This window comes from Tamandua tetradactyla, chromosome 16, assembly GCF_023851605.1.
Source record: "Tamandua tetradactyla isolate mTamTet1 chromosome 16, mTamTet1.pri, whole genome shotgun sequence".
Classification (NCBI taxonomy): Eukaryota; Metazoa; Chordata; class Mammalia; order Pilosa; family Myrmecophagidae; genus Tamandua; species Tamandua tetradactyla.
In genome coordinates this window covers 66789202-66802841 of record NC_135342.1, presented here as the reverse complement: position 1 = coordinate 66802841, position 13640 = coordinate 66789202, and positions in this window count along the sequence as shown.

The following is a 13640-nucleotide window of genomic DNA, read 5'->3' as shown; positions in this document are numbered from 1 at the left end:
AGACAAAACCCTTTGATGTTCACAGAAGTGAAGAAAGCACCTGAAAATAACAAACTCCCCAGAATCAGGGTCCTCTAAAACTTTTGTCCTCGTCTTCAAACTCTGCCTTTGAAATAACCCAACTGTCCCTGCATCATTGTTCTAGTTTGCTACCTGCCGGAATGCAATATACCAGAGACAGAACAGCTTTTAAAAAGGAGAATTTAATAGGTTACAAGTTTACAGTTCTAAGGCCATGAAAATATCCCAATTAAAGGAAGTCTACAGAAATGTCGATAACCTTCATTCAAGAAGTCCAATGAATTTCAGGGTTTGTCTTTCAACTGGAAAGGCATATGCCAAACACAGCATCTACTAGCTTCCTCTTCAGGCCTCTTGCTTCGTGAAGCTCCCCAGAAGGTGCTTTCCTTCATCTCCAAAGGTTACTGGCTCGTGGACTCTGGTTCTCTTGTCTTTCTGCTGTGGTTCTGCAGCTCTCCATTCTCAAAAGGACTGTCTCCGAAATGTTTCCTCTTATAGGATTCCAGTAAACTAATCAAGACCCCTGTAGAATGGGTGGAGACATGTCTCCATCAAATCAAGTTTAATATCCACAATTGATTGAGTTGTATATCTCCGTGGAGATATTCATGGCTCTCAGTCTGTGCTTTTGGATCGTGACACTATGCAGAGCTAATAAGTCTATGAGGAGAACCATACCTTCGTGATGACATGAAACTCGCTGCCCAGAGTTTGAATCATTGTGATTTAGTCAATACTTTTATTCACATAGACTGCAAATAGGATGTGCCTTGAACGTAGAATTGTTATCTTGTAAATCAAACTAAAAAGAATCAACATGCAATGGATAGGAGTTTTCATCTGTAAAATCTCCTAAATACCCCATCTGCCTTTAAGGAAAGACTGTAAATGTTCGCTGATGAGATTAATGTGTCTTTTAGATTCTTTTCAGGAGCCTAGGAACTGTCCCAAATCTCACCAAGAAGATATCAATCCTGAGATAAATACATGTAACAATTTCCAGGATATAGCTTACTTAATAAGATACAAAGTTATATAATGTCAAAGTGTTGGTAACTGATGAAAAATACTGAACAAGAAGCAGTCCTTACGGCTAAAAGGAGTTCTTTAGATTGAAAGGAAAGGACACTAGACAATAGATTGAAGTTGGATGGAGAAATAAAGATCTCTGGTGAAGGTAAAAACATGAGTAAATAAAAATTCCAGAACTATTGTTTATTTAGTTTGTAACCACACTTTTTATTTCCTATAGGACATAAAATGCAAATGCATAAAAGTATAATAAATCAATGGCTTTGGACTTACAATGTATAAATATATAATTTGAGACGACCTACATAAAGGTGGGTGAAAAAGGGTATAAGAACATAGTATGTGTACACTATTGTAGTTGGTATCAAAGTAAATAAGAGTCTCATACATTTAGGATTTAAATATAAGCCCAATGGTAACCATAAATAAAATATTGGAAAAATATACACAGAAAGATATGAGAAGCAATTGATTCTAAAGGGTTCATTACTGTATTACCATTCTCTAGAGAAACAAAACCAAGTGGAGATATCTGTAAATATGAGATTTATGAAAGTCTCTCATGCAACTGTTGGGACATGAGAGTCCAAAATCTGTAGGGCAGGCTGCAAGGCTGGCAGCACTGATGAAGGGTCTTGGCAAAATCCACAGGAGACCCTTGCTGGCTGAAGAAGCAGTGAAAATTCTCTCTTCTCCCTTAAAAGTCTTCAACTGATTAGATCAAATCCAACTGGTTGGATTCTATCATTTGTGGAAGACACATCCTTAGTTGAGAGTAGATGTAATCAGTCACAGATGCATCAACTGACTGATGATTTAATAAACCAGCCTTTGAGTTTATCAACTCACAAAATATCCTTGCAGTAATGGGTAGGTCAGTGCTTGCCAGACTAGAAAACTGGACATCATCACTTAGCCAAGTTGACACCTGACCCTAACCATCACAACTACAAAGATGGGCAAAGGTACCCGCCCCCCTACGTGGGACATAACATGAAAGTCTTCCTGACAACATGGGACATGACTTCTAGGAACAAGCTCTGACGCCATGGGATTGACAATGCCTTACTGACAAAAAGGCAGAGAAGAAATGTAACAAGGTATCAGTGGCTAAGAGAGTTCAAATAAAGTTGAGAAGCTATTCTGGAGGCTTCAGCTAGATACTATTAATTGCTGTGGTTTGCCAACCCCCAACAAAAATCATTCCTGTTCACCCCGAAGAACACCTAGGGCACTATCTGAGATTCTATAACATTTTCATGCACTATGATTACTTTCCACAAACCTATAACCTCCGAATGATTCCTAGGTCAGATAAGTCCTGAAACCCAGAGAGGCCAGACTCTTCAAGAACATCAACTAATTCCATCCCCCATCCTATGGGGGTATTGTCAACACCCCCTTTCAACATGAAAAAGTTAGAATGGGCATAGCCCTAATATCCCTAAAGATTGGTAGAAGGAGCAGAAAGAGGAGTTATAACAGAGAAGATAGGATTTACAAATGAGTATGATTGCTGAGTCATTGTATTGATAGTTCTTTTAGTCTCCAATGTCTTGGAGCAGCTAGAAGAAAAACCTGAAATTAGAGAATTACAACCCATACCAAACTTTGAAAGCTGTCCTATAATTATTTGTTAAATTGTACTTTAAAAATGTATTGCTGACTTCCGGGTCAAGATGGCGGCTTAACAATGTGCACGTTTTAGTTCGTCCTCCAGAACAACTACTAAATAACCAGAAACAGTACAGAACAGCTCCTGGGGGCACGTCAGTGACCAGACACACAGCGTACCCCAGTCTGGACCAGCTGGACCTGCTGCGAGCACCGAACTGTGAGTACCCAAAGCTGCGGCGGCCAGCGCCCCTCCCCCATAGGCTGCTTCCCAGAGGGGAAAGGAAAGGACTTTACCAGCAGCAGTGACTGGGCACAATCAAACGCCAATTGTGGAACTAATTAACAAATTCTGACTACTAAAAATAGGCCCCCAGCTTAGGTGAACATGATCAAAGCAGAGGTTGCTCATTTTTGCCCTGGCGGCAAAGGGGCAGGACTGACAGAAAAAGGGGGAAAAAAAAAAGAAGGAAACAGAGGTTTTTGTGGCTGTGTATCTACAAAGGCTTGACTGCCTCTGGATATAGCAGCAGGACTTTTCAGGCTGCAACTGCCCCAGGCATAGGCAGAAGTGAGCTCTTTTGGGGGGTTGTCTGGAGCCTGTGCCTTCCCCAGGGGAGGGGTGAAGCCCAACTCAGGTGGAATCCCTCCATCAAGGAATTCAGACACCAGGGCTTGGTAATTTGAAGCCATTAAAACCAGCCTACAACCTCTCCTCTGTCTCCACCATGCCCCCAGCAGGGAGAGTCTGCCAAAGTTAAAGGTACCACATCATCATATGCTGGTGGGACCTGCAGTCAGACAAGTGCCACACACAGGGCAGGATAAGAAAAACAGAGTCCAGAGACTTCACAGGAAAGTCTTTCAACCTGCTGGGTCTCACCCTCATGGAAAACCAATGTGGGTGGCTCTTTCCTCCTGATAGGAGGCCAGTTTGGTCTGGGAAAATCTGGCTGGGGTATATAATATCTAAGTAGACCCTCCTAAGTGTGTGTGTGTGGGGGGAAGGCACCACACAAGCAGGGCAAGAAACAAGAAAACAAGAACTGAAAAATTCTCTATTAAACAAAACTTAAGCTAAAGGTCCAGATAAAGCGGAATGGAATGTCAAAGAACAGATAGACAACAAATTCATCCAGCAAGAAAACCCTAGATAAAAGAACTGAAAGCAATCTCCAGAATAGACTAATTAAGGTAATTAAATGCCCAGATGCCAGCAAAAAGTAACAAATCACACCAGGAAAATTGAAGATATGGCCCAGTCAAAGGAACAAACCAACAATTCAAATGACATACAGGAGCTGAAACAATTAATTCAGAATGTATGAACAGACATGGAAAACCTCATCAAAAACCAAATCAATGAATTGAGGGAGGATATAAAGAAGGCAAGGAAAGAACAAAAAGAAGAAACTGAAAGTCTGAAAAAACAAATCACAGAACTTATGGGAATGAAAGACAGTAGAAGAGATGAAAAAAACGATGGAAACCTATAATGGTAGATTTCGAGAGACAGAACATAGGATTTCTGAACTGGAGGTTGGAACATCTGAAATCTGACAAGAAACAGAAACTATAGGGAAAAAAGTGGAAAAATATGAGCAGGGACTCAGGGAATTGAAAGACAATATGATGTGCACGAATATACGTGTTGTGGGTGTCCCAGAAGGAGAAGAGAAGGGAAAAGGAGGAGAAGAACTAATGGAAGAAATTATCACTGAAAGTTTCCCAACTCTTATGAAAGACTTAAAATTACAGATCCAAGAAGTGCAGCGTACCCCAAAGAGAATAGATACAAATAGACATACTCCAAGACATTTACTAATCAGAATGTCAGAGGTCAAAGAGAAAGAGAGGATCTTGGAAGCAGCAAGAGAAAAGCAATCCATCACATACAAGGGAAGCCCAATAAGACTATGCGCAGATCTCTCAGCAGAAACCATGGAGGCGAGAAGACAGTGGGATAATATATTTAAATTATTAAAAGAGAAAAACTGACAACCAAGAATTCTATATCCAGCAAAACTGTCCTTCAAAAATGAGGGAGAAATTAAAACATTTTCAAACAAAAAATCACTGAGAGAATTTGTGACCAAGAGACCAGCTCTGCAAGAAATACTAAAGGGAACACTAGAGACAGATATGAAGACAGAAGAGAGAGGTGTGGAGAAGAGTGTAGAAAGGAAGACTATGAGTAAAGGTAAAAAGAAGGAAAATTAGATGACATATAAAATCCAGAAGGCAAAAAAGAAAGTACTACCCATGCAGTAATAACACTGAATGTTAATGGATTAAACTCTCCAATCAAAAGACATAGTCTGGCAGAATGGATTAAAAAACAGGACCCATCTATATGCTGTCTCTACTCAAAGGACACGAGGCCAAGGACACAAATGGACATTTACACACCAATGTTTATAGCAGCATTATTAACAATTATCAAGAGATGGAAACAGCCAAAATGTCCATCAACAGACAGTTGACTAAACAAACTGTGACATTTACATAAGATGGAATATTATGCAGCTGTAAGACAGAATAAAGTTATGAAGTATGTAACAACATGAATGGACCTTAAGGACATTATGCTGAGTGGGATTAGCCAGAAACAAAAGGACAAATACTGTATGGTCTTACGGATATGAACTGACATTAGTGAATAAACTTGGAATATTTCCTTGGTAACAGAGACCATCAGGAGATAGAAATAGGGTGAGATATTGGGTAATTGGAGCTGAAGGAATACAGATTGTGCAACAAGACTGAATATAAAAACTCAGAAATGGACAGCACAATACTACCTAACTGTAATGTAATTATGTTAAAAACTGAATGAAGCTGCATGTGAGAATGATAGAGGGAGGAGGGCTGGGGACATAAATGAAATCAGAAAGATAGATGGTAAAGATCAAGATGATATAATCTAGGAATGCCTAGATTGTATAATAGTGAAATGTACAATGTACAAATTTTAAAAATGTTTTTGCATGAGGAAGAACAAAGGAATGTCATTATTGCAGGGTGCTGAAAATAGATGATAATTAATACTTTAAAATGTCACCTTATGTGTGAGATTAAAGCAAAAAATGTTTATTTGTTACAAAATTTATATTTTGACTAGAACATTTCCTAATATAACTCATGTAGATAGTTTGATTGAATGTCATAAGTACTTGGAATTTCAGGTAGGACATGAGATTTTGTTGGTTTGTCCAGAGTGATGCCCCGATGAATCCCAGAGTGATTTGATCAGTGACTGGAAAAGTATTTGCAAGCCCCCTTTGGGGAATGGTGAGAGTGGGGAGAAATTCAACTTCCCCAAGTTGAATTCTTGATATTCTCACAAGCAGTGTGGACAACCAAAGCTATAGGCTGAGCTCCCAGTCTTGGGGTTTGTTCATGTGAAACTTAACCCCACAAAGGATAGGTCAAGTCTACTTAAAATTTAGGTGTAAGAGTCACCCCCAAGAGAGCCTCTTTTGTTGCTCAGATGTAGCCTCTCTCTCCAGCCAACATGATGAGCAGTCTCACCACCCTCCCCCTCTCTGCGTGGGACATGACTCCCAGGGGTGTGGACCCTCCTGGCAACGTGGGACAGAGATCCTGGAATGAGCTGAGACTCAGCATCAAGGAACTGAGAAAAACCCTAGAATGAGCTGAGAATTAACATCAAGGGATTGAGAGAACCTTCTCGGCCAAAGGGGGAAGAGTGAAATGAGACTAAGTGTCAATGGCTGAGAGATTCCAAACAGAGTTGAGAGGTTATCCTGGAAGTTATCCTTATGCATTAAGTAGATATCACCTTGTTGTTCAAGATGTAGCAGAGAGACTGGAGGGAAGTGCCTGAAAATGTAGAACTGTGTTCCAGTAGCCATGTTTCTTGATGATGATTGAACAATGATAGAGCTTTCACAATGAGACTCTGTGAATGTGAAAACCTTGTGTCTGATGCTCCTTTTAGCTACTATATCAACAGAAGAGTAGAACATATGGAATAAAAATAAATAATAGGGGGAACAAATGTTAAAATAAATTTAGTTTGAAATGCTAGTGGTAAATGAAAGTGAGGGGTAAGGGGTATGGTATGTATAATCTTTTTTTCCCTCTTATCATTTTATTTCTTTTTCTGTTGTCTTTTTGTTTCTTTTTCTAAATCGATGCAAATGTTCTAAGAAATGATGAATATGCAACTATGTGATAATATTAAGAATTACTGATTGTATATGTAGAATGGAATGATATCTTAATGTTTTGTTTATTAATTTTTTAATTAATAAAAAGTTAAAAAATTAAAATTAAAATTAAAAAAATGTATTGCTTTTTTGAAAAATGTATTGCTCTTTTATATATATGGTATATTTCACAATAAAAAATGTTTTAAAAAAAGTGGGCAAAGACCTTGACTAGACATCCCTCCAAAGACGATATACAATGGCTAATAAGCATATGAGAAGACACTGAATATCATTAGCCATTAGGGAAACACAAATCAAAACCACCTGAGGTACCACCTCATACCCAGCAGGATGGCTACAATTGAAAAAATGGGAAGTAACAAGTGTTAGTGAGGATGCAGAGAAATGGGAACTACAGCACTTTGTTGATGGGAATGTAAAATGGTGTTGCCACTGTGGAAGGAGTTTGGCAGTTCCTCAAAAAGTTAAGCACAGAACTACCATGTGATTTAGCAAACCTGCTTCTAGGTATGTACCCAGAAGAACTGGCAGCAGAGACTTGGACAGATATTTATATACTGATGTTCATAGCAACATTATTCACAATAGCGAAAAGGTAGACGCAACTGAAAGGTCCATAAGCAGATGAATGGAGAAATAAAATATGGTACATACATACATGGGATGTTATTCAGCCTTATAAAGGAATAAAGTTCTGATACAGGCTACTACATCAATGAACCTCGAAGACTTCTTGTTGAGTAAAATAAGTCAGAAACAAAGGGAGAGACACTGTATGATACTACTTATATGAAGTAGCTAGAATATGTAAACTCATGGAGGCAGAAAGTAGACCTGTACAGGTTACCAGGGTGGGAAAAGAGAGAAAAGGGGGTATTAATGCATAGTGGGTACAGGATTTCTATTTGGGGTGATGAGAAAGTTCTGGTAATGGGTGGTGGTGACGGTAGCACAACATTATGAATGTGATTAATCCCACAGAGTTGTATTATGGTTGAAATGGGAAAGTTCCTGCTGTGTGTATATTCCTCAATTTTAAAAAAAGTAAGATTGTCAGACAATAATGACTAAAGGTAATACATAATACTGGACTAGATCTAATAATGGAGGAGTAAATACTCAAAAGGAAATTATTGGGACATATGAAAAAATTGGAGTACAGACTGTAAACTTTTTATATTAATGTTAATTTTTTTACCTTGATAACTATATGCATGGTGGTTACATAAGTGAAATCCTTGTTCTTAGGAGATGTACATGGAAGTATTAAGTGTTCAAGGAGCATGAGATGAACAACCTACGCTCAAATTTTCATAGACAGAATTATAGAGATAGATGATAGAATGATATTGCAAATGTACCAAAGCATTAAAAGTTGGCGAATCTGGGTATTTGGATGGGTGGTATCTTGGAGTTGTCTGTATGGGGTTGTATTATTTTGCAACTATCCTATAAGTTTGAGATTATTTCAAAATGAAAAGTTAAAAAAAAAGAAGCAGTCCTTAGGGAAAAAATATTTTTAGCATTTCTTCAACACTGTCCAGGCAAAGTGTACTCTCTAACTCCTTTTTATTATGAGGTTCACCTTTTTCTTGTCACCTCCTAGCACAGTACTCAGCATACTCTAGATGCTCAATACACGTTTGTGGAACTGAACTGGATGACCACAAAGGAGTTATACAGGCAAAAATATCATCTTGTGTGGACATCCTTCTTGTTACTCCTATTTCCTCTTCTGTAATCATTGAGCAACCTTCTCAACTACATTTGGCCCATTCACAAGGAGGCAATCAGTCACAGGGATGACCCCAGTTACTTTTCATGCCATTAATGAATATATCCTCATTCTTGTAAATTAGATAGTCTCTTGTGAGACTCACCAGTGGGAATCAGCCCCCATATGTCTGATTTCCCCTAGGTGAACAGACATAAGCCTAACCCTGCTTAGATGAGGTCCAGGGAATGGACCCTTGGGATGTCACAGAGGCATGAGACCATATCGAAAAGCCAGCGGGCCTTTCACTTGTGTTCTAATGTGTCATGGTAGGAGTATTTAGAAAACTAATTGCATCTAAATTTGCATGGCTGGGCCCCAGGACTTATCTCTGAATCCCCCATATAGGTTAGGAAGGAGGATGTGATCGGCACAGGAGTAGAAATCCTTAAGAAGTTTGATATCTGAGAAATGGTGAGAAAAGCTCTTTTGCATAGCTTGATGGAAGTAAAATCTGTTGGAGTTCTTTGCAGAATAGGATGCAAAAAAAAAAAAAAAAACAGAATAAGGAAGAGGATTTGTACTAGTGCAGAAGAGAAAAATATATAGTTGGGTGTTTACTTTAGAAATCCTATATATACTTTTCTAAACCTATAGATGATTTTCCTAAGCTATGGACTTATATCCTATTTTCCTAACATGCTTTTGCAGGACAAATCAGTAAAAAAATTTTAAATTTCATATGATTCAACCTAGTCATTGTAGCCAGATATACCAAAGCATTTGGCTCTTAGTAAGATGCATATTTCTTCCCAGAATTATTCTGCCACTAATAATAAATTTTACTTAATATACATGAAATTCTAATCAGAAAATATTGTGCTTTAGTTTATGCCCTTAGAACCAAGCTATATATTATACACACACACACGCACTGCCTGTTGATCACAAAAGAAAGCATGATTAAAAATGGAATGTCTTCTTTGGACCAGGGAATCCAATAAGGTATTGGATGGGATGAGTTGGAGCTAGGCACCTTGCATTTACAGAATAGCTGTTTTTCAAAGAATTTTTAGTTTTCCTCTACCCTGTGAAATATATAGATAAAATATTGTTATTAAATTTTGCAGGTGGAAAAACCGATATACTTCAGCACACATTAGATCCCAAGACTCCAAGTTCAGGAGTCTTTCTATTCAACCATATCAGCTTCCAGAATTTCTCGAGGAGAAAGGTGAAAAATTTAAAAGGCATCTGTTAAAGTTTGCTAGCTGCCAGAATGCAATATACCAGAAATGGAATGGCTTTTAAAAAGGGGGGATTTAATATGTTGCTAGTTTACAGTTCTAAAGCCAAGAAAATGTCCCAACTAAAGCAAGGCTATGTAAATGTCCAATCTAAGGCATCCAGGGAGATACCTCAGTTGAAGAAGGCCGATGACGTTCAAGGTTTCTCTCTCAACTGGAAAGGCATAGGGCGAACATGGTGATGTCGTCTAGCTTCCTTTCCAGGCCTCTTGCTTCATGAACCTCCCCCAGGACTGTTCTCCTTCATCTCACAAAGGTCACTGTCTGTTGGACTCTGTAATTCTTATGTTTCTGGTGCTCTCATCATTCTCAAGCTTTCTCCAAAAGTCTTCCTTTTTTAAAGGATTCCAGTAATCACCTGGAATGGGTGGAGTCACATCTCCCTCTAATGAAAGGTTAATAATGACAAGTGGGTGAGTCACATGGCTGTGGAGATGACCTAATCAAGTTTCCAACCTACATAACTGACTATGGATTAAAAGAAACGTTTGCTTGCACAGATTGATTAGGATTAAAACATGGCTTTTCTAGGGTACATAAATCCTTTCAAACCGGCACCACATCTTTTCATCCATCTATTTTTCCCATTTTATTCTTACTCCTCTTTCCCTCCTGGAAATGGGCTGCTGTATCAACATGTTGCCATTTCCCCTCCTGACCTGTGTTAGTTTGAAACTAACATGGAAATGCCCGTGTTCTTTTAATCTATTCCTGTGGGTACAGACCTGTTGTAGGTGGGAACTTTTGGTTAGGTTATTTCAATTGAGATGTGACCCATCCCATTCAAGGTGGGCCTTAATCCTTTTACTGGAGTCCTTTATGAGAAGATAAAAGACAGAAAGAGCCAGACAGCTCAGAGAAGACCTCAGAGAAGCTGAGAGACAAGGATACACCCACAGAAGCTGAAAGCAATGAAACCTGAGAGAGAAGGACCAGCAGAAATTGGCCATGTGCTTACCCACGGGACAGGTGGCCCAGATACCAAAAGTCTTTCTTCAGATAATGTATCCTCCTGTTCATACCTTAATTTGGACATTTTCATGACCTTAGAATGATAACTTGTAAGCTAATAAATCCCTGTTGTTAAAAGCCAGTCCATTTCTGGTATGTCGTATTTTGGCAGCTATAACAAACCAAAACAATACCCAAAATATCTCCAGTCAACTTGAAGAGTTTCTTCTCTATAAAGGTTCTTTCTGGAGATTTAGCTGGACTTCTCATGGCTGGGTCTATATAGATGGGGTCACTCTTATCTCTTGTAATTATTGTGTTAGATTGCAAGCAGCCAGAATGTAATATACCAGAACTAGAACGACTTTTGAAAAGGGGAACTTCATAAGTTATATATTTTACAGTTCTAAACCTATAAAATTGTCCAAACTAAGGCATCCATGAAAAGATACCTTAATTCAAGAAAGGCCAATGGGTCAGGAACACCTTTGCCAGCTGGGTAGTCATGTGGCTGGCATCTGCCGGTCCCTTGCTCCTGGCCTCCGTTGCTTTCAGCCTCTGTTCCTGTTTCAGCCTCACTTTCCTTCTTTGGGGCTGGCTTTCATTGCTTGGCTTCCCTTGGCTTTCTCCAGGTTCTGGATTTCATAAACATCTCATGGGAAGGCACATGGCAATGTCTGCTGGGCTCTAAGCATCTCCAATTATCTGTGTCTCTGCTCTCTCTGTCAGCTCTGAGGTTTCTGTCATTTCTGGTTCTCTCCAAAATTTGTTTCTCCTTTAAAAGGACTCCAGTAAACTAATCAAGACCCGTCTGGAATGGGTGGAGTCACATCTCCAGCTAATCAAAAGACCACATCCACTATTGGGCATGTCACATCTCTGTGGACATAATCTAACCAAAATATTCCAACCTGCAGTATTGAATTAGAATTACAAGAAACAGCTGCCTCCACAGATTGAATTAGGATTAAAACAGGTCTTTTCTGGGCTACCTAATATTTTCAAACCAGCATAATTATGAAGAACATTTTGCTATCAAAATTCAAATGTAAGACAAGAAAATGTGATATTTCATTAAGTAGTCATTCATCGAACATTTGTTGAGCATCTAATAAGATACATCCCATTAAATGCTGAAGAAACAGGAACAAAGATACCTAAACAGTGCTTCTTAAATTATTATGAAGGATTTAAAAAGAAAATCCAATCCAGTGGAGACCAGTATTTTTGTAAAATACAATAACAATGAATTATATTTTTATGAAATGAAAATACAAAGTAGGCATGTAAAATACAAGCTCCATTAAAAAATTAGATTCAATATGCATAAAATTAGTCTGTCAAATTGCTATAAACAGTCTCAATTTCGGTACTTGTTTCATCTTGTACTAGAAATTAACAGTTCTAGACAGTGGAACACACTTTGGGTGGCTCTGTTCTAGAGCAGTGTTTCTCAAATTTTTTTTTTTTGAAGGTCCCGCTTGAGTTTTTTTTTTTTCAACATTTAGAAATCATACCATTCTACATATGCAATCAGTAATTCTTAACATCATCACATAGATGCATGATCATCGTTTCTTAGTACATTTGCATCGGTTTAGAAGAACTAGCAACACAACAGAAAAAGATATAGAATGTTAATATAGAGAAAAGAAATAAAAGTAATAATAATAGTAAAAAAAAAACCTATAGCTCAGATGCAGCGTCATTCAGTGCTTTAACATGATTACTTTACAATTAGATATTATTGTGCTGTCCATTTCTGAGTTTTTGTATCCAGTCCTGTTGCACAGTCTATATCCCTTCAGCTCCAATTACCCAATATCTTACCCTATTTCTATCTCTTGATGGTCTCTGTTATGAACAAAATATTCCAAGTTTATTCACTAATGTCAGTTCATATCAATGAGACCATACAGTATTTGTCCTTTAACTTTTGGCTAGTCAAACTCAGCATAATGTTGTCAAGGTCCATCCATGTTGTTACATACTTCATAAGTTTATTCTGTCTTAAAGCTGCATAATATCCCATCGTATGTATATACCACAGTTTGTTTAGCCACTCGTCTGTTGATGGACATTTTGGCTGTTTCCATCTCCTTGCAATTGTAAATAATGCTGCTATAAACATTGGTGTGCAAATGTTCGTTTGTGTCTTTGCCCTTATGTCCTCTGAGTGGATACCTAGCAATGTTATTGCTGGGTCCTATGGCAATTCTATATTCAGCTTTTTGAGGAACCGCCAAACTGTCTTCCACAGTGGTTGCACCATTTGACATTCACAGCAACAGTGAATAAGTGTGCCTCTTTCTCCACATCCTCTCCAGCACTTGTCATTTTCTGTTTTGTTGACAATGGCCATTGTGGTGGGTGAGAGATGATATCTCATTGTGGTTTTGATTTGCATTTCTCTAATGGCCAGGGACATTGAGCATCTCTTCATGTGCCTTTTGGCCATTTGTATTTCCTCTTCTGAGAGGTGTCTGTTCAAGTCTTTTTCCCATTTTGTAATTGGGTTGGCTGTCTTTTTTTTTTTTTTTTTTTTTTTTACATATTGAAAATTGATTTAATTAGGTTTATAAGTGGGACCAAACAAATCAAAGAAACCCTTAAAACTATATCTAATATAGAACAATAAAATTTGGAAAGGGAATTTAAAAGCTTAATGGAGAACTGTTTTTCTGAATTCACCTCAGTATACTGACATTTCAAAAAACTAGAGTGAAGCTGGTCAGAATCAACTTGTAATGGCTTGTAGAGTCATAAGATGTCCCAAGAGTCAGCTAGTCAATGTGTTATGAAGGA